Source organism: Mixophyes fleayi, chromosome 3 (genome assembly GCF_038048845.1).
Source record: "Mixophyes fleayi isolate aMixFle1 chromosome 3, aMixFle1.hap1, whole genome shotgun sequence".
Taxonomy (NCBI): domain Eukaryota; kingdom Metazoa; phylum Chordata; class Amphibia; order Anura; family Limnodynastidae; genus Mixophyes; species Mixophyes fleayi.
Window position 1 is genome coordinate 154,258,664 of NC_134404.1, and position 22,384 is coordinate 154,281,047.

Below are 22,384 nucleotides of genomic sequence, written 5' to 3' on the forward strand. Positions count from 1 at the left end.
GGGATATGTGACAACAAGGGATAGGTAATATATGTGACAACAGGTGATATGTATGAACCGGGGATATGTGACTACAGGGGATATGTTAAAACATGCCCAACAGGGGATATGTGAAAATATAAATAATATAATATGCATGTATTAATGGCCCATGTGTATTAGCATAGGGCTCAGTTCCTTTTCTTACAACAAAATTATCAACTTATTCAATGGAGATTATGTCCTGGTGACAGTTAACTGTGTTTGACTATTTGTATTTTGAAGTCTACTCAGATGTATGAACACTTGAAGAAAGAATAGTTATATATAACAAGTCTTATACATTCCCCTTTGGCCATTTGAGGTGTCAGGAGGTATAAAGATAACCAACAGCTGATAACTACAGTTTGTATCAATAAAAATAATTTGTTTGCTCTCTGTATTGGGTAGCAGTCTCATGACTGCCTTCTGTATTTTATGGCAGTGACAAGGTTGCCCTCTGTATTGTGTGGTGATGACAAGGGTGTTATGTATTGTAAGGCGGTCACAAGGGTGCTGTGTATTGTGTGGCGGTCACAAGGGTGCTGTCTGGTCTTCTGCTGCTGTAGCACATCCACTTCAAGGTTGGATGTGCTGTGCATTCAGAAATGCTCTTCTGCATACCCCCCTTTGGATAATTGAGTTACTGTCTTCCTCTCAGCTGGAGCCAAACTGGCCATTCTCTTCTGACATCTTTCATTAACAAGGCGTTTCCACCAACAGAACTGCCGCTCACTGGATGTTTTTGGTTTTGGTTTAGAGCACCCTTCTCTGTAAACTCTAGAGATTGTAGGTACTGAAACAACCCGTATGGCACCAACAATCATTCCACAGTAAAAGTCACATAGATCCCATTTCTTCTCTATATGAGCATTTTTTTATGTATATATCTTTTTAAGGCATTTTATAAATAAAAATACTCAACCATTGTTTATATATTTGCCTTTAATGGTCATTAAAATAACATATCTTTACATCTTATCTGTCCTGATTCCATCAGGATAGTCCTGATTTTAGGGGAGCTTATCCTGGCACGAGGGACAGCTGGTACGTATTTCCACTCTTCACTTTACATAGATGCTGTGTGAACCAGTTAGTGGTGCACTCTTTATATAAAGGAACATGGAAGGGAGATGTAGATAGTTGGAGGGAAGTGCAAGTGATGCCCTCCATGGTGCTGGCCATACCCACAAACAGCTGGCCACACCTGCATATCACTGGCCACACTTCTGGTAGGACAGTACTTCTCACAACAGGCCCTTTATACATTTTTAGCTCCAGGTTCATGTGGCCCTTAATCTGACCCTGCCCCCAGCCACACCGCACCAAACGCCAGCCACATCATGCCACCCCTAGCCACCCCCCAGCCACATAACACCAACCCCCCAAGCCACATCACACCATCCCCCCAGCCACAATTTGTAACAGCTTAAAAATAGGGTATAAGGTGGTGTTTGGAGCCATGGAAACCTGTGGCGAAAGAGTCTGAGGGGTCAAACTGCAAAGTGGCCTAAATTTAAATCTGTCCACCTCAAACTTGTTTAAATTCCTTTATTGTTGTTTGTTCAAGTAAATCAACTGGAGTTTTGATAGGTATCTTCGATTCTTTCAGTGCAAAACTATTTTGTAACATAAATCCTGAGCTTTACATTTCCTTTTCTGTAATGTAACCCACCCTGGATCCCATGATGGACCTTTCTAATTACCTTTTTTATTCCTGAATATTTCAATCATATCCCACATTTATACATTCTGAAGATTGAAAAAAAGGGTAAAAGTTCCATAGAAGGGAACTTCACAAGACCAGTCTTATAGCTATGAGAATGAGGACATTAGTAAGTTATTGGAAGAGCACAAATGTTTGGTGGATGCATTTATAATTGTGTTTACAGATGAGTTAGAAATTTTGACATTTTGGCAGGACAAGTACAAGTTATGACATGCTGTATACAGCCTTAATTGAAATGATACACTGTGCTTTACTATGTAATCTAGACTTTTAATATTGTTTATTTTTTTCACTACAATGCTTTGTTTTTTTAAATTCTGTCATTTCTGGTTAAATCTGTTTATTAAAGACATCAGTGGCCAAACATCAGTGATATGTAATATAACACAGAAATCCCAAAACATATTTAAAGAAAAGTGCATCAAATATTCAGACACATATTTAAATAACTATGAATCCACAGAAGTATCAAAATCAGAAGAAATCAAATGTAGACTAACCAGTTGGCCACAGGTGATAAGCTTTTTTCAATAATTTACTAAGAAATTTTGTGAGGGGTTAAGAATTAGTAGGAGAGGGGAGTAGGGAGAGGGAGGAGGAAGTAGAATGGGAAGAACAAGGTAAAAGAAAAATTCACTCTGGTGTGTGGTCAAGAATGAGGCAAATGAGTCAGAAGTTGGAAGGGGGAAAATACAGTTTCAAAGTTGAATAGTTGTTTGTAATACAATAAATACTATACTATATGTAATACTATAGAATTAAGCACAGGGAACCCATATTTTATGAAAAAAAGTGGAGGAATTTATTAAGTTACTACTTATTTATTCTACCTGGTAGGTCTGCCACATTTGCTTAATTACTTTTGTTAAAATAAAGGGACTATGCTTTTTACATGAACTTGTAGCCTCACAAGAAACTATGTTAAGTATGTGTCTGATCAATTTGTTCAGGTGAGTCGAGATATATTGACGGCAAAAATAATTTGGGTTTAAATGGAACTGTACTATTGGTGGCTGTGGAAAGTTTCTGAAACGTGTCCATAGGGACTGATTTCGGGGACAGCTCTATCAAAGTACCCACTTTGACCACAATTTTTTCCAGCATACGTCATAAGCATTCAGAAAAGTGCTAGAATTTTGGTGGGGACATAATACCTTCTAAACAAGAGATTGTAAACTTTGTTTTTAATACGAACACATAGGGAGGGAGATAACTGCACAGTCTTCAGGATCCAAGAATTCCCCAATTACCTTTTACTATTTTGACTTAGGTATCTCCTTCATCATCATTCAGGGACCAGGAGAGAATTACAAAGAGGTGAGATAAGCCCTTTGGATGAATGATTATGAAAGCAGAAACATTATACTTAAAAAGAGGCCTACTATGATCTTTCATCATAGAGTAGAAATGGCTGTTCTACAAATACAGATTGAACTATGAGATCATTCAAAAAATTAACCTTTCCATTTGAATACAGAATAGCCATTTGGGTGGAAGGACCAGGAGGGAAAGGTGAGTTCTCCACAGCAGAATTAGCTGTTATGGAGGAGGAACCATATTATATATTCTGCAGCAGGTCCCCTTGGTGGACAGACAGAGTGGATGACATAATGAGAGGGGGCTGGGGGAGATTTCAGTGTCTGAGGCAGTCAGAGAAGGGCATTAATAGTCGTACCAAGGATTGATGAATCTATACATAACCATGTCCTGCTGCCCGGTAGAGACACATTGTGCAAGATGAGTGGCATGATAATATTTACAGAGATTTGGTATACTCAGACCACTTAACAATTCGGGTCTTTGCAAGACACAGAGTTTTTTTCCCAGGCCAGATCAATCGCATTACCATCTTTTGTTGAAGGGACAAAGTTAAGATAAGAAGATTTAAATGAAGCATGGACCTTTTAGAATACAAATATTTTGGGACATGGTTGACAAGCAAATTTGGATTAAAAGTTGGTGACAAAAGAAGAAAACATCGTTTTGGTGAGTATATGGGGTTTTATTATTTTTAATAAATTGATGTGGTATTAAAGAGGTTGTGTTATGTATTTATTGGGGTTTTTTATTTTTATTAACTTTGTGTGGTGTTAATCAGGGTGTTGTGGTTTTGTTAACATTTTGCTTTGTGGAACTAAAGTTCGCAGCCAGCCATGGGTGTCAGGCCATGCTGGCACCTGTGGTTCTCCAAGTGCCAGCATGACCTGGCTGCCATGGGTATTCTGGTGCTTGTAGTTATACAAGCATTAGCATGCCCAGACTGTTTATGGCACCTTAGCATGGTTGGGACTTGTAGTTCCACAAAACAAAATGTCATCTGTTTGTTTTTTATACCTTTAATCATCATTATTACACTACACCCACCACCTAGGGGTGTAGGAAGAGCCCTAGTGCTTTCAGCACTGGGATGCTTATTCCTAGAGGGGGGCTACTCATTTTTTTTTTTTTACGGACCCCACTCCCTAGGTAATCCGGCTGAACAGCCTGGGGTTGGTATGTCATTATGGCAGGGGGACACTGCCATGTGTCCCCCTGCTATAGTGCAAACCACCCCTGCTAGTTTGCCTAGTGATGGTTTCGCACAACCAGCAGAAGACTGGCAGCACTGTGTTTAATAGTGGTCAGACGGGGGGATCCCACGCATTTTTTTTTCAACATTAATCTATTTTTAAACTTTTGGCAGCTGCCGGGACCTGCAGCTGTATAGGCAGACCAGTGTAACAGTGATGTGTTTAATAATCTCGCAGCTAGGAAGCAGCATGTTGTCTATGGCAATTTTAACCTAAACACAGGAGAGTTGACTAAACATGGGTGTGTTTGAAATCCCAGCAAATCTTGAGAGATGACCAGCGATTTTGAAGATCTGAGTAAAGAACACAGCTTTATACATCTCACGACTTGGGGACTAAAATCGTAGGTTATCACCTGCGATTTTTTTAATCTCTGAAAAAATCGAAGCTTGATACATTTAGCCCCAGGAGTCAACTTGGAAAGTATACAAAAATGCAAGTAATCAACAGCCCTCTACCGCTTGGTCATTATTTTCAAGGGAGTCTCAAGATTATATACCCAGACTTAAAATTCCTTAAATTCATTTTACATTTTTTCTGGGCTACAAACTAAATGATCCTTCAGGGCCTTGATGTGAGATATGGTGTATCAGGTAAGCATTCTTTTCAAGAAGGAGTGTTTTGGGTGATTTGGTAGTTTTTTGGGCACAACCGCATTGAGTTTGTCAGTGCCAGCAGACATTACTGGTTTGCCTCCAACACTCAGCAGCCCACTGATTGCTGGCCTTCCCAATTAGAATCCTTAAAAGAACCTAGTTGGGCTCATCCTCAGGCTAGAGATGACATAACACTTCTCTCGGGTGTTACTGTTAACCTCCAGTACTGGTGACACTTGTGGGGAATCATTCATCAATCAGCCACTTTAAGAACCTGGTCAGTGCACCTCTCAGTGTCCAACATCTATCAACCGTATTTGACTGTCTGGTCATTGGTACTATTTTACCATTATTTATTTTAACTTTATTACATGAATCCGGGTGCAGTAAAACATTCACTAGGCAAACCTCAATCACAACATGAAACTCTTACCGTTACTATGCAACAAAAAAAACTGCAAATGCCCATTGTGCTCTAAGATTACATCAAAGTACACAGACTTCTGTAATGGTGGATTTCAGCGGGGATGAATTAGTATTGTGTGAGGATGATGTACACACCGATGAGGGTGAGGATGATGACAGTGTAGATTGCAGGTGCTGGGATCCAGCTTAGAGAAGGGAGTTAGCTGATGCTGGAATGCTTATTAATATTATGGGTAAATTGACATGTTGACAATTTTATGTTTTTCTACAGTAAAGTTTCACCTTTATTAAAAATGTGTTTTTTTTCTTTAAAAAGGTAAAAGCTTGTTTTTTACATTTTTGTTTTTGACATTTTATGTTAGAGACTGTAATGGTGGCTTCCTGCGGATTGAATTAATATTGTGTTAGGATGATGTATACACTGACGAGTTTGAGGATGAGGCTGAAGATGATGACAACAACATCTTGCCACTGTAGAGTTCATTGACAGCACCATTGCCTTAGCTGCCTTACGCCCATTGTTACCTTGTTTTGTGAGGGGCCCAAACAAACCAAGCACTTCAACCACAAAAGTGGTACTCCTTGTCTTTGAAGTGCTTGGCTTGTTAAAGTGTGTATGTCATTTTTAAGATTCATTATATTTCCCAAGGACAATTCCATCTTGCACCACATTTCCTTTCAGCTACTGCTGTGTGCCAATGTTACCTACATGTGCTATAAGTGCTGAAGTTTGTTTTCAATCATCCTATCAATTGCGTCTCTCTCGTTTGTGTGACCACATACTTTGTTTTTCACTGGGTTCACCATCTCCAACTGTGTTATAGGAGTGCTCTGGGTGACAGAGATCTCCTTGTCTGCATGGGCCGGTGGCACACTCATTTGTTTTCTCAGGTCTTTTAGCTGTTCTTTAAACTGGACATATTTATCATCCTGCCTCAGGGCCTCCTCTGTATTATTCTTCTGAAGCGCAGTGTATCTCTCGTGTACAAGCTCTCTTAAATCTGGGATCTCATCCGGTGGGTCACGTTTTAATTTAAGTACGTTTTCCTCAACTGCATCTATATATTGGTTTAAATCTCTGTTCAATGTAGCGTATTTCAAGATGACGGATTCCATGCTGCCCACATGTTCCGTGTCACAGTCTGTCTGAAGCAGATGTAATGCCACTCCAGTTGTACTATCCATTCTTGTGTTTATACAAGTTTGGCAGTTATTCAGGGATAAGAGGGAAAAAATCCAGAGAGGAGAAGGAGATTAAATATGCAGCACGAGCAGACATGGTTTAATAATGTAGAGTTCATTGACAGCACTGTTGGGCTTAAGGCAGCTAAGCTATTGGTAGCTTGTTTTGTGGGGGCCCAAACAAACCAAGAACTTCAGGCACAAAAGTAGCACTCCTTGTAGCTGGAGTGCTTGTTTTGTTAAACTGTACATCTCCTTTTCAATACCTTACATAAGATTGGATGGGAGGGCCCAAGGACAATTCCATCTTGCACCACTTTTCTTTTCTGCAACTGCTGTGTGTCAATGTTTTCTAGATGTACTATGAACTGTGGTGTGATTGTGTCGTTGCTCTGTCACTTAGCATCCAGCCAGCTCGCTGCAGTCTTTGTCCGAAAGTGGATGATAATAATTTTCTGACCTGTGTAGGAACAACATAAGAGCAGAATTATGTGATTTTAGTCAGCTATTTTTTTTAAGAAATACAGATCCAAAACCAAAATCAAAACATGCAAGGGCGCACAGGGGTAGGTGAACATCTCTAATTGGAACCCATAGCAATACCTTGCAACGGCTAATAGAATGTATGTCCAAAGAGGAAATAGTTCTTATTAAGAAGGACATTAATAAGTAGGATCAGGAATTCCATAAGTGAACATTGATATAGAGGTTTATTCACAACAGCCAATCTAACTATTTCCATCCCTGTCTTGTGTGTAATATTGGTATATAAACTGATAATGTCCATAGTATTGGGCTTTCTGCTTGTAGTTTCTTTAAGAAGTCACTAGAATACAGTATAAAACATTCAGTCTTTTGAACAATTGGCTTAAAATAGTAGTCCACAAACTAAAATAGAGGCTGACACAATGACCCCCCTAGCAGAAACAATTGGCCCCCTGGTAAGAGATTATTAGCTCTTTGGGAGTGTCAATATAATAGGTATCCTAGGTTTATCCTGGCAAAAAAAAAAGTATTTAGTTCCTTCACTGATTCAATTGTTAATCAAACTAAGATTATTATCGGGGTCTACCTTTTTCTTATAGCCACTAATAGTAGTATCTGCTAGTTGTTTCTTTATCCGTGCAATGTAGTCTACATATCATTATAACACTAAAGAGCCCAGTGCCGTAACTAGACATTTTAGTGCCCTGGGCGAGACAGGGCACCGGCGCCCCCCATCTAAGTGGGAGTGGCATTTGCCACATGGGTGTGGCCAACTTAAAGTGGGGGGTGTGGCTAGCACTTTACTGAAATAATTCTGTTACACATATTTGCAAATGCATGATGTGTGTGTATATATATATATATATATATATATATATATATATATACACACACACACACACATACAGTGGTGAGATTCAAATAACTTAACAACCGTTTGTCTTCCTTGCCCCTCAAAACACTGAGATATGTAAAAAGGTGCTTTGGGCAATAGAGAACAATAAAATCTAATTTAAATAACTAGCATTTAATAAATATTCCTAAAGAAGGTGTTTGTTCCATTAAGTGTCATTAATTTACGGGAGAGAGAGAAACACCCCCCCTCAGATTATAACTATCATTTATTTAGTACGTGTTAGAAAATAGCTATAATCTTGTTGCTATGGGTAACGCATCCACTTTTTTTTTTTATGTGTTCACTCTTTGTAATGCCTGGCATTTATGTAGTACAACAAAAGTACTTTGTAACTGTTGTTGCCTGAGTGACTTAATAGACAGTTTCTTTTAGGGGTTGCAGCATGTGGCATTTAAAGTACCTTAAAGAAAAAAGAGAGAGAGAGAGAGAGAGATAAAGAGATAAAGAGAGAGAGAGAAAGAGAGAGATCTTTCATTCACTTACCCGCAGTGGAACGCATGTGCGTTTCACCAACAGGAAGTTCGGCATTTGGAACGCAAGTTTGCGTTCCAAATGCCGAACTTCCTGTCAGTGGAAGATACGTTCCACTGCGGGTAAGTAAAAGCCTGTAGAAGGGGTGGGGAAGGGGTGTAAAACTCAAGTGCACCCATCCACGTCTAAATCAAGCTCTGTGCATCTCAAAATTACTTGTTTTTCTGCCGTATCTCTTGCTCCAACTACAGGCAGTGGTTATGACAGTCTCGTATGTATTTGCAATCAGGCATTATTAAAGAAAATTGAGTATATGTGCTGTAATCCATATAAATCAGATTATATAACTGTCTAGGAAAGTTCACAAAGTGAAAGGAAAACACTGGTTGCTATGGGTTATAGAATATTTGGACACATATATAGAGGTCTGGAGAAGTTGTATACAAGGTTTGACAACTCTTGCGTTCAACCTTACATGTGTATATTTGTCAGTACTTGTTATTGCTACTCTCACCTTGGTGTTGGAAATTTGCTGATGTGTTTTAAAAGTTCTAAAGACTGTTTTCTCCTTGGTACTGGAAATTTGCTAATGTGTGTGATAGAGGAATTAACCCCCAAGTTAGAGGCATGTATTCATACATGTAAAAACACTGATTGTGCAGAAATGTATAAGATAATGGAAATGCTAGCCTGGACTATTTGTAAAAGACAAACTAAAATATGAACAAAAGTAAGGCAATAAGGCACACATAATACATTTTACTGGCAGTTTAAACTGCTATTCTGAGATACAAAGAATGCAAGACAATACAATTGGCAATTATTCTAACAAATCAATATTATATTTTAGACTTTGTTCCACTTCAAAACTATAATGTGTCAAATGATATAATGCATTAAAAAGAGACTAGGACGCAATGCAGAAAGATACCAGCATCTGGACATGGGAAGTAAGCTCTGAGGTGAAAGGTCCCTACCTTTAGGAGGTCAGACACTCCGCTGCCTTCCTCGTTACGTGCTCCCGAGCTCCCCCTTGCTCTCAGCTACTGTCTGATAGATAAGAGCTGTGCCGGAGGAATCTGAGGTATGCAGCACTCGGCACAGATAACTTACAAGTCCTGTTGTGAGGAGGAATTAAATCAGCTGTTCTGATGCCACACCAATATTTTATTATCATTTCTTCTGACAAAGTACTGTGTCAGATGATGGCCGTTAAGGCAGACGGGTGACTGTTAATAGTGTATGTGTCTGCCAAGTCATGCCACTGGGTAAGGGACATCATGGGGATTACAGATTTTAAAGTACTAAAGAAAGGGAGCCGCCGCGAGATCAGGTGACCCTTTTTTTTTTCTTTTTTTTTTTTTTCTTTATTAACACTGCCGCAAATTTTTTTTTTTTACTATGCCGGCGGGGAGGGGAAGGTAGCGGGCGGCTGCTGCGCCCTCTTGGGCTTGCGCCCGGGGCGACGGCACTGCCCGCACCACCCTAGTTACGGCTCTGAAAGAGCCACATTTATCGAAAAGGCAAATGACCAGTTCGTTATTAGGCACGTAATCATTTAAGTGCACATAATTCTGTATGCTGCTATGGGACAATTGGTAACTTAAAAGTGCTGTTAGGCTGAAAAGGTTTATGTATAAAACCCATATCAACAAGATTAGTAGGAGAAAACAAAAGAAAGTCTGTCACTCTAAAACAAAATATAAATCACTATGTGTCAGTATATACATAAGTAGCAGAATTTTGTGCACAATGTAGCTATATTGGGATAAGCTCACATGCCAATTTCAAGGCATCTCCTGTAAGTGAGTTCCTAGCCTATGTAACAAATGTCCCTAGCCTATGTCACGGTTAAAACCTTCCTGCATCTCCATTTTCAACGTATGTAGCATCTATGAGGGGAGGGACCGGAATCCCCCAAAAAATGAATTGAAATCATTGAAACTAAGGTGTGGTTTTAAAGGAAATGTGTACACTTGAAAAAATCATTTGAGAAATTGCATACTGTAACTTGGATAGCCAATCAGTACTCTGGTCAGAGCTGAGAATTTCAAGATGTCCAGACTCAAGTGTCATAATTTCTTTGTTTAATGTTATCCAGCTACACAGTAACTTGCTCAATAACTAGTAACATGAGGGCAAACAAAAACTGGTTTATGGTAAGACACCAATTTTTCTAAAATTCAACATTATTTTGTCTTAATGTAGTTTGTTTTTAATACATAAACCACATGGTATATATTTATCTTTACTATACTGTGAAAGTGTTAAACCACGTAAAGGGTGTTCTACCTCATAGTTTTTTTTTTAATTGAAATAAATGTTTAAAGAGGAGAACCAACATCAAATGCAAGTGATTCCATATATTTGAATAAAAATCTGCAAACCAAGCATACTGTATACACTGGATTTCTTAATATTTTCTTCATGTTCAAGAGATATTGCATCTATTAAGCGCCACCATAAAAATGACATTAATGGTGCACTTATAGTAACTTTACATTTGGTAAACAAAGAGCAATAGATACAATCAATAATATAAATAAACTGCCACCAAACTTTATAGATTGGAAACAAATAGGATTTAAAATTGCATACTAAAACATGCTCTCTTCCAAATCTTTGGAACTCCTGCTTACACAAAAAATTATATATTGTATTATTGCTTAGTAATATAGCAGCAATCATATTATGCACTGCTATACAGAGGATATATAGTCATAACTTCAGTCCCTGTCCTATTGGAGCTTATAATGTACAGAAAATTCACTACCACACAAGCATAGTAGGGCCCACTATGTCAGAAGCCAATTAACATAACAATGTTCCTAGGAGGAAACCCACACAAATATGGGGACAACATACAAACTCTACACAAATAGGGCCCTGGTTGGAATCTAACTCACGGTCCCGGTTCTGTGAGTCAGCACTGCTAACCACTGTGCTTCTGTGCTGTCCTGATACTATGAAAACATATTTGATACTGTCAAAGAAGCCAAATTTTAGTAACAAATAAATAATAAAAGTACATCAAGTTATCAATATTATTATCATCATCATCATTATCAACGTTTATTTATATAGCGCCAGCAAATTCCGTAGCGCTTTACAATTGGGAACAAACATTAATAAAACAGTACTGGGTAATACATACAGACAGAGAGGTAAGAGAACCCTGCTTGTAAGCTTACATTCTGTGGGACAATGTTTGAAACACAAGGGCACATGCTACATCATAATGCACACTGGGCCAGCTAGAATGCAAAGGTAAAAGTATTGAAAGGGCTGTGTAATCAGTCATACAGCAATGTTGGTCAAAGGGTTGTTGTCTTGTGTTAGCTGTGTAGAGGGTGGTAATAGGGTAACCTAGGGAGATTAAGATGATGGTTGAGGAATATCATAAGCTTGCCTGAATAAGTGGGTTTTCAGAGAACGCTTGAAGGTTTGAAGACTAGAAGAAAGTCTTACTGTGCGAGGAAGGGAATTCCACAAAGTGGATGCAGCCCTAAAAAAGTCCTGTAACCGGGAATGGGAGGATGTGATGAGAATGGAAAAAAGACGCAGATCTTGTGCAGAATGGAGGTGTCAAGTTGGGAGATATTTTGGAGACAAGTGAGAAATTGTATGTCGGTGCAATTTTGTTGAAGGACTTGTATGTTAGTAGAAAAATTTTATATTGGATTCTTTGAAATACAGTTAACCAATGTAGAGACTGACAGAGTGGCTCAGCAGAGGAATAACGGTTTGCAAGGAAAATCAATCTAGCCGCTGCATGCAAAATAGATTGTAGGGGTTTATGTCTGAGTTTGGAAAGACCAGTAAGGAGGGAATTACAATAGTCGATGCGGGAGATGATGAGTGCACGAATTAAGGTTATTGCAGTGTCTTGTGTGAGATATGTGCGTATTCTGGCAATGTTCTAGATATAGAGTCGATGTGGAGAATAAATGATAGTTGTGAGTCATGGATTACATCTAGGCAGCGAGCTTGCGTGGTGGGATTTATGGTCATGTTATCAACAGAAATAGAAATGTCAGGCAGGAAGACTCTGTTTTTGGGTGGGAATATTATTAATTCAGTTTTTGAAAGACCGAGTTTGAGTTGGTGAGAAGACATCCAAGATGAAATGGCAGAAAGACAGCCAGTAACGCGAGACAGCACAGATGGTGAAAGATCAGGAGAGGATAGATAGATTTGTGCATCATCCACATAGAGATGATACTGAAATCCAAAGGAGCTTATTAGTTTTCCAAGAGAAGTTGTGTAGATAGAGAATACCAGAGAACCTAGTACTCCAACTGATAAAGAAAGTGGAGCAGAGGTGGATCCAAAGAAATTAGCACTGAAAGAGCAATTAGATAAGTAGGATGAGAACCAGGATATGACAGTGCCTTCAAGACCTAGGGATTGTAGCGTTTGTATGAGAAGAGAGTGGTCAACAGTGTCAAATGTATGTCACGGGCACTAGGAGTCTTTACCCAGGGATCACCAGGTGGTAGGCTTACCAGAGCAATGTAGATGGTAATAGGGTACTCTGGTAGCTGGGTGATCACGAAACAGGAAACAGCAGATAATGAGATGCTCAGGAAAGTCTATGACTAGCAGCACTGGCAATATGGAGGTAATAGTACACGAGGAACTGTAGGACAAGGACACGTGAAGGTAGTCAGTGGTCTGCGATAGCAAGTTGTACCACTGCTATAGTGAGGAGGAATGTCCAACAGAAACGAGGAGGTGATGAGAGTCAGCGGTCTGCGGATAGCAAGTGGTACCGCTGTCTGAGTGAAGGAATGGAATCCAAGTGGAGGTATCCGGGGAGTCAGTGGTCTGCGATAGCAAGTTGTACCACTGCTATGTGAGAGGATACTGGAACAGGTGATACTGGAAACAGGGATCAGTGGTCTGCTACTGGCAAGTTGTACCACTGAATATATATGTGAGGAGGTGCACGGGGAGAGACTGCAACACAGGATATACACAGGCACCTTATACACGATCCACAGTAACATGCACAATATATATAAATGACTGAACAGGTCTGCAAATATAGAAAGTCTCTTGAAGTAGTCCAGCACAAGTTAACACAGTCAATGATGGCAATAGACTCAGCGGATAGCAGACTCCAGAGGAGAACCAACACAGTCCAGCAAGATATGCAATACACCAGCACAGTCAATGAGAAGTATGCATACCGTGGTTCAGAAGCAGGCAGTCAGATAGGAGTGCAGCGATACCTGAGCGGCAGGAGGCCGGCTGGATGAGAAGTCCCAGGATAGCTGAGGCAGCGGTCTAGTAGGTGCAGCGCACAGATAAGTAGACCAACAGGGACACGAATCCACAGGAATCAGTGACACGTGGAACTGGACTCAAGGAGGACCCAGGAGAGTGGAGATGATCCAGCAGAGGAGTAGTTGATGAGATATAAATCCAATGCTGACAGGAGGGTAGACCAGCGGAACACGTGAAGGCGTGGAGAGCGGATCAGCAGGAGATGGGTGATAGCGCGGTCAGCAGCAGCAGGACTCTGCGGTACACGGAGGTAACCAGTAGCAACCAATAGGTGTCAGTAGCGATGGAACACGGGAGAGCAGAGTAGACCAGGAGCTGTTGATCACGGAGAGTAGTGAATGGCAATGAGAGCAGCAGTCTCGAGGAAACACAGGAGAGCTGAGAAGAGACTGCAGTGCACAGGGGCAGCGGATAGGAATCAGCTAACTTGTCACGATGATGAACACAGGCGAGTTGTAGGCTGGAGGCTGTAGTGCACGGAAGCAGCGGATAGACATCAGCTAACAGTCACGATGATGAACACAGGCGAGTTGTAGGCTGGAGGCTGTAGTGCACGGAGGAGCGGATAGGAATCAGCTCACGGACTTGATGAGGAACAGGTGAGTGGATGTAAAGTAAAGGTTGGAGTGCACGGAGGCAGCGGGTAGGAACCAGCAAACAGTCACAGTGAAATATAATAGCGTGATGTGGATTAGAGGACTGTAGTGCACGGAGGCAGCAGATAGGAATCAGCAAACAGTCACAATGATATGTAATAGCGTTGAAGTGGTTTGGAAGACTGTAGTGCACGGAGGCAGCGGATAGGAATCAGCAAACAGTCACGATGATACAGTTGATGGTAGAAGTGGTATGGGAACCACAGTAGTAGAAGTGGTTTGGAAACCACAGAGGTAGAAGTGGTTTGGAAACCACAGGAATCAGCAGCGCTGAAAACACGAGGAATACAGGAACACCTTCAGAGACTCATAGGTAATGAGACTCCAAGATCAGGCAACGTGGTGTTAACCACAGGTGCTTAATATAGGGAGTGTTGCCTGATCTGCCAATTGAGTTAAAGGGACATACACTGAAGTATAGGAAAGGGCTGCGCATGCGCAGACCCTCAGGATGGAGGACGGCCACGGTTCCTAAATGTCCGGGAAGAGGCACTCACAGTACGGTGAGTGACAGTACCCCCCCTTTTAAAGGTGGGCACAGAACGCCTGGAACCGGGCTTGTCCGGATTTTTGGAGTAGAACTTCTTCAAAAGGGCAGGAGCATTCAGATCTTCAGCTTTGATCCAAGAGCGCTCCTCAGGACCAAAGCCCTTCCAATGAACGAGGAAACGGAGGACTCCTCGCGAAATTTTTGCGTCTAGTACCTCAGTAATCTCAAAATCCTCCTCCTGATGAACTTGAACTGGCTGCGGAGCTGAGGGAGGATTTGAGAAACGGTTGATAATAAGAGGTTTGAGTAACGACACATGGAAGGCATTAGAAATCCGAATATTCTTAGGAAGAAGAAGTTTCACACATACTGGATTGATTACTTGAATGATCCTATATGGACCAATAAAACGAGGGGCGAATTTCATAGATGGAACCTTCAAATGAATGTTTTTAGTAGATAACCAGACACGATCTCCAATTTTTAGTGGTGGAATAGCCCGCCTCTTCTTATCTGCGAAAGATTTATATTTAATAGATGTCTTCTTTAAACAGGTTTTGACCTGAGACCAGATATTTTTAAAGGTCTGACAAGCAGTCTCCACCGCAGGAACTTGGGTGGGCGGGAGGGCAGGAAATTCCGGAAAAGACGGATGGTGACCGTAGACCACAAAAAATGGAGTTTTGGATGATGACTCATGGTACATGTTGTTATGGGCGAATTCAGCCCAAGGAAGCAACTCTACCCAGTTATCTTGATTGGCTGAAGAGAACATCCTTATGAAAGTCTCAAGATCTTGATTGACACGTTCAGTTTGTCCGTTAGATTGCGGATGGTAAGAAGATGAGAGTGCTAATCGTATGCCCAAGGTTTTACAAAGGGCTCGCCAGAATCTGGAAACGAATTGTACTCCTCTATCCGACACAATCTCAGAAGGACATCCATGGATACGGAAGATCTCTTTAATGAAATGTTCAGCCAGAGTAGACGAGGAAGGCAAACCAGATAGAGGAATGAAATGAGCCATCTTCGAAAATCTGTCCACCACCACCCAAATAGTGTTATGATTCTTACTAGGTGGTAAGTCAGTAACGAAATCCATACTAATATGGGTCCACGGTTTGGACGGAATGGGTAGTGGTCGCAGCAACCCTGCTGGAGTTCTGCGGGAGGATTTGAACTGGGAACATAGCTCACAGGAAACAATGAACTCTTTGACGTCTCTCCTCATTGAGGGCCACCAGTAACTTCGAGAGAGAATCTCAAAGGTCTTGTGTTCACCGGCGTGTCCAGAAAAACGAGAGGCATGGAACCACAAAAGGATTTTCCTCCTTAGAGTAGGAGGCACGAAGGTCTTCCCAAATGGTAGCGTTTTGGTGGATGAAGCAGCCAGTGAGATACATTTGGGGTCTAGAATGGTATGGTTGGAAACCTCTTCTATATCAGAGGACGTCACAAAGGCTCTAGATAAAGCGTCAGCTTTTTTGTTCTTGGCAGCTGGTTTGAAGGTTATTATTAATTCAAAACGGGAAAAGAAAAGAGACCATCTTGCTTGACGAGGGTTCAAGCATTGGGCAGACTGGAGATATGACAAGTTCTTATGATCCGTGAAGATCGTCACCGGATGGCGAGCTCCCTCCAATAAGTATCTCCATTCCTCTAATGCAGCTTTGATAGCTAGTAACTCCTTGTCCCCGATAGTATAATTCTTCTCTGCGGGCAGGAGGCCCCGAGAATAGAAGGCACAAGGATGGAATTTTTGCTGTTCCGAGCGTTGAGAGAGAATAGCTCCTAAGCCCACATTAGAGGCATCTACTTCCAGGAAGAAGGGGAGTGTCACATCAGGCTGTCGAAGGATTGGAGCCGAAGAGAAGGACTCTTTTAGTGTTTGAAAGGCTTGAAGAGCCTCAGGTGACCATTGCTTAGGATTAGCCCCCTTCCTAGTCAGGGCCACAATAGGAGATGCAATGGAAGAAAAGTCTTGAATGAAGCGTCTATAGTAATTGGCAAAACCTAAAAACCGCTGGATAGCACGAAGAGTAGTTGGCTGGGGCCAATGTAGTTCAGCATTCACCTTGTCTGGATCCATCTTCAGGCCAACTCCGGAAACTATATACCCCAAGAATGGAATCTGGGGTAATTCGAATGAACATTTTTCTAATTTACAGAACAATGAATTTTTTCGTAGCCTGGAAAGGACTTCTGCCACATGTTGGTGGTGAGAAGGCAGGTCCTGTGAAAAGATCAATATGTCGTCCAGGTAGACGACGACACATACATATAATAAGTCCCGGAAGATCTCATTGATGAAACCTTGAAAAACAGCGGGGGCATTACACAGCCCGAAAGGCATTACCAGATATTCGTAATGCCCGTCTCTGGTGTTAAACGCTGTCTTCCATTCGTCACCGGAACGAATTCTGATTAAATTGTAGGCACCACGAAGATCCAACTTAGTAAAGATACGGGCTCCCTTGATGCGGTCAAATAGCTCAGTGATCAGCGGAATGGGATACCGATTCTTGATAGTAATGGCATTGAGTCCACGAAAATCTATGCAAGGGCGTAAAGATCCATCCTTCTTTTTAACGAAGAAGAACCCAGCTCCAGCGGGAGAGGTGGAAGGTCGAATAAACCCACGCTGGAGGTTCTCCTGTATATACTCAGATGTAGCTTGAGTTTCAGGTAACGAGAGTGGATAGACCCGGCCCCTGGGGGGAGTCTTGCCAGGTAGAAGATCGATCGGACAATCCCAAGAACGATGAGGAGGAAGACGTTCAGACTGAGCTTTATCAAAAACATCAGTAAATGAAGCATATTGAGGAGGGAGTCCCGGTGAGGTAGATGAGATGGAAGATTGCTGTACTTTGAGAGGAATGACTTGGGAAAGGCAACGATGGTGACATTCAGACCCCCAAGACGTGACTTGAGGGGTGCGCCAGTCAATCTGGGGAGAGTGACACTGAAGCCATGGAAGGCCTAAGACAATTGGACTAGTCGTAACAGGAAGGATTAAAAACGATATCTCTTCATGATGCAGGGCACCAATCAGAAGGGTTACTGGAGACGTACTCTGGGTGATGAGACCGTTGATGAGACGTGATCCATCTATAGCCGTCACAGTAATGGGTGTTTTTAAGGTAATCACTGGTAGGGACCATTGATTTACTAATGATTTGGAAATAAAATTTCCTGCTGCTCCGGAATCAATCAATGCCTGTGACTCAAAGGTTTTGGTAGCGCAGGAAATTGTAACATCAAAGGCGCAGACCTTAGATTTCATGGAAGATGGAGAGGACTCCAGGGACCCTAACTTCACCTCTCCAGAACTAGTTAGGGCCTGGCATTTCCCGATCTCTTAGGGCAAGAGCTGAGCATATGAGTGGAATCAGCACAATAGATACAGAGTCTATTCTTTACTCTTCGTTTCCTCTCCTCTGAAGATAATTTGGAACGTCCTATCTCCATGGGAATCACAGAGGGTGAAACTGGACGAAATTGAGGGTTAGAACGAAGAGGTGCTTTAGCAGAAGTTGTTTTCTCAGCCTCTCTTTCACGAAATCTCATATCAACACGATGGCAAAGAGAGATCAGATCTTTAAGTGACGAAGGAAGCTCCTGGGTAGTCAGTGCATCTTTAATTTTATCGGAGAGCCCCTGCCAGAAGGCGGCAACTAGGGCTTCAGTGTTCCACTGAAGTTCAGAGGCTAAGATCCTAAATTGAATGACGTACTGTCCTACTGTATGAGATCCTTGTCGCAGACGGAGGATGCTGGAAGCAGCAGAGGTCACACGACCTGGTTCATCGAACACACTTCGGAATGTAGAAATGAATTTGGCACTATCCTGCAATATTGGGTCGTTTCTTTCCCACAGAGGGGAGGCCCAAGCCAGGGCTTGTCCAGAAAACAAAGAGATAAGATAGGCCACTCTGGAACGATGGGTAGAAAAATTTTGAGGTTGGAGCTCAAAATGGACTGAACATTGGTTAAGGAAACCCCTACAAGTTTTGGGGTCCCCATCGTACTTTGACGGAGTAGGCAGGTGAAGCGTAGAAGCTGTCGACACCTGGGATGGCACTGGGGAAACGGAGGAAAGCACAGGAGCCTCAGTAGTAGCTGTCACAGTCTGCCCAGATGTTCCTTGGGAGGTTAACGATTGATAACACTGAAGTAACAGCTGTTGGCGGGCATCCTGTTGCTCCACACGGCTGACCAGATGCTGCAGCATCTCTTTGGCTGTAGGTTCCGTATCTGGGTCTGTCATGGCCTGATCTTACTGTCACGGGCACTAGGAGTCTTTACCCAGGGATCACCAGGTGGTAGGCTTACCAGAGCAATGTAGATGGTAATAGGGTACTCTGGTAGCTGGGTGATCACGGAACAGGAAACAGCAGATAATGAGATGCTCAGGAAAGTCTATGACTAGCAGCACTGGCAATATGGAGGTAATAGTACACGAGGAACTGTAGGACAAGGACACGTGAAGGTAGTCAGTGGTCTGCGATAGCAAGTTGTACCACTGCTATAGTGAGGAGGAATGTCCAACAGAAACGAGGAGGTGATGAGAGTCAGCGGTCTGCGGATAGCAAGTGGTACCGCTGTCTGAGTGAAGGAATGGAATCCAAGTGGAGGTATCCGGGGAGTCAGTGGTCTGCGATAGCAAGTTGTACCACTGCTATGTGAGAGGATACTGGAACAGGTGATACTGGAAACAGGGATCAGTGGTCTGCTACTGGCAAGTTGTACCACTGAATATATATGTGAGGAGGTGCACGGGGAGAGACTGCAACACAGGATATACACAGGCACCTTATACACGATCCACAGTAACATGCACAATATATATAAATGACTGAACAGGTCTGCAAATATAGAAAGTCTCTTGAAGTAGTCCAGCACAAGTTAACACAGTCAATGATGGCAATAGACTCAGCGGATAGCAGACTCCAGAGGAGAACCAACACAGTCCAGCAAGATATGCAATACACCAGCACAGTCAATGAGAAGTATGCATACCGTGGTTCAGAAGCAGGCAGTCAGATAGGAGTGCAGCGATACCTGAGCGGCAGGAGGCCGGCTGGATGAGAAGTCCCAGGATAGCTGAGGCAGCGGTCTAGTAGGTGCAGCGCACAGATAAGTAGACCAACAGGGACACGAATCCACAGGAATCAGTGACACGTGGAACTGGACTCAAGGAGGACCCAGGAGAGTGGAGATGATCCAGCAGAGGAGTAGTTGATGAGATATAAATACAATGCTGACAGGAGGGTAGACCAGCGGAACACGTGAAGGCGTGGAGAGCGGATCAGCAGGAGATGGGTGATAGCGCGGTCAGCAGCAGCAGGACTCTGCGGTACACGGAGGTAACCAGTAGCAACCAATAGGTGTCAGTAGCGATGGAACACGGGAGAGCAGAGTAGACCAGGAGCTGTTGATCACGGAGAGTAGTGAATGGCAATGAGAGCAGCAGTCTCGAGGAAACACAGGAGAGCTGAGAAGAGACTGCAGTGCACAGGGGCAGCGGATAGGAATCAGCTAACTTGTCACGATGATGAACACAGGCGAGTTGTAGGCTGGAGGCTGTAGTGCACGGAAGCAGCGGATAGACATCAGCTAACAGTCACGATGATGAACACAGGCGAGTTGTAGGCTGGAGGCTGTAGTGCACGGAAGCAGCGGATAGACATCAGCTAACAGTCACGATGATGAACACAGGCGAGTTGTAGGCTGGAGGCTGTAGTGCACGGAGGAGCGGATAGGAATCAGCTCACGGACTTGATGAGGAACAGGTGAGTGGATGTAAAGTAAAGGTTGGAGTGCACGGAGGCAGCGGGTAGGAACCAGCAAACAGTCACAGTGAAATATAATAGCGTGATGTGGATTAGAGGACTGTAGTGCACGGAGGCAGCAGATAGGAATCAGCAAACAGTCACAATGATATGTAATAGCGTTGAAGTGGTTTGGAAGACTGTAGTGCACGGAGGCAGCGGATAGGAATCAGCAAACAGTCACGATGATACAGTTAATGGTAGAAGTGGTATGGGAACCACAGTAGTAGAAGTGGTTTGGAAACCACAGAGGTAGAAGTGGTTTGGAAACCACAGGAATCAGCAGCGCTGAAAACACGAGGAATACAGGAACACCTTCAGAGACTCATAGGTAATGAGACTCCAAGATCAGGCAACGTGGTGTTAACCACAGGTGCTTAATATAGGGAGTGTTGCCTGATCTGCCAATTGAGTTAAAGGGACATACACTGAAGTATAGGAAAGGGCTGCGCATGCGCAGACCCTCAGGATGGAGGACGGCCACGGTTCCTAAATGTCCGGGAAGAGGCACTCACAGTACGGTGAGTGACAATGTAGCAGAGAGATCTAGGAGAATTAGAAGAGAGTAATGCCTTTTACTTTTTGCTGTGATCAAATCCTTGACAACCTTGGTCAGCACAGTCTCTGTGGAGTGTTGAGAGTGAAAGCCTGACTGAAGAGATTCCAGTAGGTTGCTAGCTGTAAGAAAGTGTATGAGGCGAATGTAGGCAATTCTCTCGAGAAGCTTGGAGGGGCATGGAAGCTGAGAGAATGGGCGGTAATTTGAGAGAGAGTTTGGGGTAGAATTTTGTTTTTTTAAATGCTTGAATAGTGATTGAAAAATACCAGTAGTAAGAGATAGATCACAGATTTTACTTAGAGGGGGAATGAGCACAGGAGACAGGGACCTACTAAGTGTGAGGGAATGGGATCAAGAGGACAGAAGGTAGAGTAGGAAGATGAGAAGAGAGTAGAAACTTCCTCTTCATGTGTGGGATCAAATGAAAAGAGAGTGGCAGAGGGTGCTACAAAGGAATTGAGCTGATTGCTTGTCAAGGGAGATGATACCATTTCAAGTCTGATCTTATCTATTTGGTCCTTGAAATAGGAAGCAAGATCCTGGGCACTGATGGTAATCAGAGGATTTGGGATGGGAGGATTGAGAAGAGATTTAAATGTGTTAAAAAGGTGTTTGGAGTTAGAAGCCTGAGCATAGATGTGAGATTGGAAGTATGTTTGTTTTGCAGTGTCCAGAGAATTTCTATAGGAGTGGTAGATACCAGTATATGAGATGAAATCAAGATTTACGCCAGTGACGTTCTGCTTTACGAGAAAGTTTTTGTAGAGTTTGTGTTACTGTAGTGTGCCACGGTTGGCAACGAAGTCTACGTGGAGTATGTAGTATCGCTGAAGCCACTTGATCAAGGGCAGTTGCTAGGGTTTGGTGAAAATGGGGCACTGCCCGATCAGGCAAGGAGAATGTGAAAAATGAAGGGAGAAGGTGTTGGATAGAGGTGGAAAACTGTTAAAGATCAATAGAGTTGATATTCCTGCGGGTACGAGGAGGCTTGGAAGAGTTTGACACTAGGGAGGGTAAAGAACTGGGGTTGAGCGAGTAGCTAATAAGGTGATGATCGGAGAGGGGGAAAGGAGTGTTAAGGAAATCAGAAATGGAGCATAGTCTAGAGAAAACAAGATCAAGACAGTGGTCATCCTGAAAAGTAGTGGATTCAATCCACTGGGAGA

General features: G+C 42.6%; 1 long non-coding RNA gene across 2 annotated transcripts in view; it reads right to left on the reverse strand.

Annotated features, from left to right (window-relative positions):
- Positions 1 to 5,213: 5,213 nt before the first annotated feature.
- Positions 5,214 to 22,384, reverse strand: part of LOC142144127 (uncharacterized) — a 42,763-nt gene continuing 25,592 nt past the window's right edge. For both annotated transcript variants that reach the window (XR_012689656.1, XR_012689657.1), the window contains exon 3: positions 5,214 to 6,981. This is a non-coding gene — a long non-coding RNA (uncharacterized LOC142144127). The remainder of the gene's footprint in view (positions 6,982 to 22,384) is intronic.